The sequence below is a fragment of the Rutidosis leptorrhynchoides genome, unplaced genomic scaffold, assembly GCF_046630445.1.
Source record: "Rutidosis leptorrhynchoides isolate AG116_Rl617_1_P2 unplaced genomic scaffold, CSIRO_AGI_Rlap_v1 contig158, whole genome shotgun sequence".
NCBI lineage: Eukaryota > Viridiplantae > Streptophyta > Magnoliopsida > Asterales > Asteraceae > Rutidosis > Rutidosis leptorrhynchoides.
Window position 1 is genome coordinate 42,137 of NW_027266408.1, and position 6,624 is coordinate 48,760.

Here is a 6,624-nt window from a genome sequence, read left to right on the forward strand (position 1 = left end):
TTTTTCGCCACGGTTTTTTGACATTTGACCATGCCGGCGGTATACAAATTTTATACTAATGGTACTTTTTGGATAACTTTTTTGATGGTGCTATATTAATTATTTTTAAATAAAATATATTTTTAACAATTTTTTTTAATAACATATTTCTAACATTAGATTAAATAAAAACTTCAAACATAATCTAAATTTTGATTTTTTTAAAAAAAATATTTGTTAAGTAAAATGTTTATTTTAACTAATTTATAAAAATAAAATCACATCAATTTTGTGTTTAACCTTTGTCTAGTTGTACATGATCAGATTCTGGGAACGCTCTAGTCTACAATGCCGTGATTTCCCTTAAACAAATAGGCCGCTTTAAGAGCGATTCTCAATCATTTTCAGAATAGAATATGATGAGACTAAATTAAACAAATTGGAAAAAAAAAAAACATCTTGCAAAGTAAAAAATGGAAACAAATTCCAATTGAAATATCTAGATATTTCAAGAGAAAGCCAATTAATTTATATGGACAAGCTTACATACATGAATTAATTTACCAAACGGCCTGCATGCACTGCACCTCCTTGATTAAAATTAATTGGATTTACATTGCTGAGATGAAATCTTCGTACCTCTGTTCTTCAATCCACTAACCTTAAAATCACACTCCACATTCAAATCCTTACCCCACCACTTCATTGCTCCCACATTGAATTGTGCCCTTAATCTCATTCCTAATTTTAACGAGATTGGTTTTTTATTATTAGTATTACTCGATGATGATTTTTTCTCTACATGAATCTCATCGGGCAATTTTCTTGCTTGTACCATCTAGGACTGCTACAATATTCGTACTTGATGAATCTTGGCTTTCTCCATTGAATTCTAGAGATTTTCCTTTCCCGATCCTTGATTCTTGTACGATAAATTAATCGACGACGCCTTCGCCAGAATATTTGACACCCATGTTGTCATTTTCATTGGTAGCTTCCATGTAATCTCGTACCCTTGATGTTTCGAAGAAGATTTCGTGTTGACGATAATAGCCCTGACGCTAAAACTAGGGACTTAGGATTATAGGAATTGTAAATGGAGACTAAGATTATGCCTAACAAGGCAGCAACCACGACCAACCCAACAAAAATCCACAATGCACGGTTGCATGACGAAGGACTCCTCCTCTTCTTGGCCGGTGGCACGGTGGCGCTCTACGATAGCAGCATCCTCCGGCGGCGGAACACGATAGATTTGATCCTTAGGGGTGTGAAAACGTAGGTTTCGAGCTGGGGAACGGGTGGTTGATCTATGGGGGCCGCGGAGAGGAAGAAAGCTCGTTCGGGTGAAGGCGTTGGGTCGTCCGGAGGAGGGTCGTGGAGAAATTCTGGTGGGACCCGCTCCTCCATATTGGGATACAATGGGGAGCGGTGGACAAGGATTTAGGAAATGAGGAGCTGGGTGGTGACAAGAGTAAGAAATGGAAGGAAATGAACATTATTGATTCTTTAGTGGGTCAAACTTTTGAGAATAGAGAGAGAAGGAGAGGTCAAAAAGATAGTTGGAGATAACGGAATATTGGTTTTCTAATCAGTTTGTTAAGGATGTTATTAACTTAAAAGCGAGTAGAAATCATGCATGGTGGAGGTTACTCTAACTATACAATAATTTCTACCTGTATTTTTGGAGAATTGACTTGGTCCAATTTGCATTAAGTACTTAAAAAATTCAAAAAAAAAAAAGAAGTTTAACAATCTACATGATATTATCTAGTATAGAGAGAAATTAAATGCAAATAAAGTGCCAAGTCTAAGATCAAATTTCAAGGTTCTCATGCTAATTAATTTGGGAATAAGTATAACTAAGACTTTATCTTGGTGTCGTGAATTTTCCTCTAGTCAAACTGACAAGTCTTGAAGTGTCCTAAGATTAAATTGTGAAAGGAATTTGGCCCAGTCGGACTAATTGTCTAAACACATTCATCAAATTCGAATGAAGAAAGAATTCAGTTACATAGTTGACTGATTCGAGTAAAAATTCGACGTGCCTAGCACTTTTTCCATTTAAATAATATAGAATAGCTCGTTTATGTACTCGCGTTGTTTCTTTATCGTCGTATAGAATATAGTCGATCTCATTGATGTTCAATGCAATTTTTTTTACCCGACTCAACATATATCTATCACATAAGATATATATTGTATTTTTTCATTTTGTCCATCTTATTTATAACAATGGATAACATTCCCGTCAATTTCTCTATCTTCTTATAAGATACTCCTTCCGTCTCAAAATAGATGCAAATTTTTCAATATAAATTACATTGAAAAATTTGCATCTATTTTAAGACGGAAGTAATAGATCATAAATATTAAAATCTATCACATCTCAATACATCCACTCCTAACTGGATTGTACTGGTATGACTTCTCCCTAAGTTATAGTGCATATATTCATCTTACTGACTCAACTTAAAACATTTCGATTTCAAGGTCTCCCTCACATCTCTAACTTCTCATTTACTCCTTCTCTACTATAGTCAATTAAAATGACATCATCCGCAAATAACATACACCACGGTATGTCATCGTCGACTCAAAATATCCATCACTAATATGAAATATATGGATTTAGAGCTAAGCCTTGATGTACATCGATGATTATCGAAAAATCATGTGTGTCTCCTCCAATATTCGTCCAGACACTAATTCGTACTCCCTTATACATATTTTGGATAATGGTGATATTGACGCCAAAAGGTATTTCTAGGAATTATATCATACGCCTTTTCTAGATCGATGAACACCATGTGCAAGTCTTTTTTGTTGCTTTTATACTTCTCCATTAAGAACCTAACAAGAAAGATTTCCTCCATGATTGGTCGTCCAGGCATGAAGCCAAATTGATTCTCGAATATCGTAATAATACCTCTCACTCTATGATCAATGACTCGCTTCCATAGTTTCATAGTATGACTAATGAGCTTAATATCTCGATAGTTAGCACAATCTTGAGTGTCACCCTTATTTTTAAACATAGAGACTAATGTGTTTTTTCTCCGAACATCTGACATCTTGTAAGAGACCATTATCTTATTAAATAGACTTGTTAATCATGCAACACTTATATCTCCAAGAAATTTCCACACCTCTATTGAGATATCGTCTAGACCACAAACTTTTCTATTCTTTATCTTTTTTAAATTTCCTTTACTTCAAGAAATGAATCATCTTCATATAACAAATCTTCCTACCTTCATCTCTAGGAGGCTCACAATTTACTCCTTCTATACCTCACTGAATATATAACTTATCAAAATAGTTCTTCCATCTCAATCGGATAAAATATAATATCTATATTGAACACCAACATGTTGTTCTCATCATCATTTATGCATTGATGTCTTTACTATTCCTCTCTTTTTGACAGACTATTTTGTATATGTTATTTTTTCTCTTTTCTAATGTTTAATTTTCCATACAACCCATTAATAAATTTATTTTTCATTTTTAATAGTCTTTCCTACTATTTTATTTATCAATTTATACTTCTCATGCTTCTCATATGTAGAAACATCTTCACAAGTAAGCTTCGTGATTCTTTAATTTTTTCCATCGCCGCATCATTCCAACGCCAAGGACACTATTATATGCGCAAGTCAAAATTACAAACTTTTTTCATCTAACAAAATTGGTCTTCTTTTGGCATGTTCTCAAGTCAAATGCAAAAGTTCCAGCTGGTAGTGATTAATTAACAAATTAAGGCACGTTGAAATTTTCATCAAACAAATTCATTTATCAAGAATATTAACATCTATAAACTACAACATTAACAATTAATCGTTTCATCGCCTTTCTTTCAATCTCGCTCTGTCTCTATCTTGCCAGCCCATTCTATCTTGAATCCCACTGTTAAGCACTTCCATAGAGTTGTTGTACTGATAGTTTCGAGCCATTCACAGTCGAGTGTCTGGTCTCTCATTAGGATTTTGACCATATAAACAATTGATGTCGGCACCAGCAAAAGGAATTCACGGAAAAAAATTAATCCTAGAAAAGTTATTTATTGAGCTGTGCCTTGACTTCTTGCAGCCCTCTGCTAACTTCCTCGTCATCAGGCAGTTGTTTTTGCAGTATTTCATAGTCTTGTATAGAAGCTTCCCATTTTCCCAACTGTAAAATTATTGCGCAAATAGAAAAATGCGACATAATCAGTACTACAAATCTAAAATTTAATTAGCTTCAAATTAGAGATAAAATAATTAAAGTTACTCACTTTGGCATAGCAATCAGCTCTTCTTTGTCTAGCTTTGGCATAACCAGGACGTAGATTTAGTGCCAAACTGGAATCCTCAACAGCTTTCTCGAATTGGCCAAGTTTGCTCCGACAAGCTGCTCTATTGCATAATAAAATGGCGTTATATGGATCATGTTCGAGTCCTTCACCATAAGCAATGGATGCTTCTGAGAATTTAGAAGCCTTGAATAGCTCATTCCCTTTTGATCTTGCTCCGGCTATGGCTCGTGCTCTTCTCATTACTGCATTTACTTCCCTGTTGTTCGAATCCAGCCTAGCTGCTCTTTGAATGGCGGCTAAAGCATTATCAAATCTGTCAAAAACTCAATTTCATATTTTAGCAAATATTTAATCTAGATTCTTTGGATATTATATATTTTCAATGGTATCATGGGAAATCAAGTTATTTAATCTAAAACGTGAACTCCACTATGTGTCATGGTCAACATACAAAAAAAAGGAAAAAAAAAAAAAAACAAATTCAGAATCACAAATTCTTAGGAAACAAACGTGCATGTTACTAGGAAATATTGAATTAGTACTCACCTCCCTGTTACTATGTCAACCTGAGCTCGTACCACTAATAAGCTGGCGTTACCAATCGGTCCAAAAAATTTGGTACAATCTTCTACATCGAAATACGACCCTTTTTCAATGCTTCATCTGCATCTTGATGTTTATGGAGCTTCAAGAAGGCCTCAGCTTGTAACGCATATATCTTTATAGGAACAAAAAAGAATGATTCACCACAAACTTCATTATTATTTAGAAACTACTAATTACTATGAGGTTTCGTTAAAAAACTTACCAATGAAGCTGAATCTGCACCGTCAGATATAGCTAACTGAGTTTCTTTAACAAGGGTGTTCCAATCTCTTATCCTTTTAGCATCTGTGCATTTATTAAGATGTGCTTGAAGAAGTCTCGCTTTAGCAATGTCATCCTGATCGGCTTCCTGTCCGGCGTGTTTATAATGATATATCGCCTTCTCTGCTTCTCCTAACCTATAAATTATATTAGAAAAATGAATATCAAATAGTTAATGAGAAAATGCTTAAATTTGTTGATTTACCTGATGTATAAGTTTGCCAGACGATGATGAGCTCTGTGATAACGAGGATCAATCTGGATGGCTTCCCTACATTCGAAGACGGCTTCTAGAAGCCTACCTAACGCCGTTAACGCTGCACTTTTATTACTCCGATATGAAGCTTTCTTCGGGTCAATTGCAATGGCTGCTTCATACAATGCCAGCGCCTCTGCGAAATTTCCGTTCTTGTAATCTTCATTCCCCATAATCTTTAACTGCTCTGGATCCATCCTAGTCGAAATCGCACGACAAAGAGATTCCGGCTGCTTGGATAACGTCACTCCTCCTCCTCCTCCTCCTCTAGGCTTATCCTCATAACTCTTCTTCATCACGTTAACGTAATTTGGAGATTCTTCTCTATCAGCCTTTGGGAGGTCATTATAAAACGCATAATTCTTTCCTCCGCCGCCGCCTGGCTGCCTTAAATTACCCAAATTGCTCATGAGCATGACGTTTCCCGACGACGCTCTGACAAGCGTGTTGTGTCCTTTCGACTTCTGATGATCGTTGATCATACTTTCGAGTTCGCCGGAGATTCGATTGCTTCATTAGGGACTCTTCTTCCTTGGCTTACGTAACTTTGAAGAGTTTGACGGGGTTTTTGTTGTTCCTCTGCTTTTGGAATCCATTCTGATATTGATGGTGTGAAGGAGGGCATTTAACAGGATGGTGATGATGTGGGGATGACATGGTTGATTTTTGCTGATTTGGAGATTCTGGAAAGGGAGATTCATGATCCGACAAGCCATTTCTCCGTCTTTTAGAGTTTGATGATGTTTTAACAATGTTGGGACTATTTCCAGTTGACGGAGCTGAGACGTTGGAAGATGATCTTCTTGGCCAGAAACTACGTCTACCGAAAACTGCATTTAGCAAACCACAAGTTGATTTTCTGTCAGGAGAGGTATCTCCCATCTTTTGGAATGATCAATCCTCAATTCCTTGGGAAAGATTTCCTTTTAAAGATGCTGGTTCGGTTTTATACATTTAAGAAAAAGAATCGGAAGGAACACGAGAGGCTATTAAAAAGATATTTGGAAATATTATATGGATCATGTATGGTACAAGAATCCATATCAGACAGATATCATGGATTCTCTGAAAAAGTCAATAAGCTGAAATATTAAATAAATAATCTAGAAAATGTTGATTTAGAATGAGAAGAAGGTGAAATAGAAGCAGGCCTAACCCCAAGAGAGAACTCCTCCTGGAGAAGCTGCAAAGGAAGAAATTTGGTTTGTTTCTCTCTACTGAGAGC

General features: G+C 35.8%; 1 pseudogene; it reads right to left on the minus strand.

Moving 5' to 3' along the window:
• Positions 1–4,038: 4,038 nt before the first annotated feature.
• LOC139881454 (inactive TPR repeat-containing thioredoxin TTL3-like) lies at positions 4,039–6,281 on the minus strand (annotated as a pseudogene).
• Between the last annotated feature and the right edge of the window lie 343 nt (positions 6,282–6,624).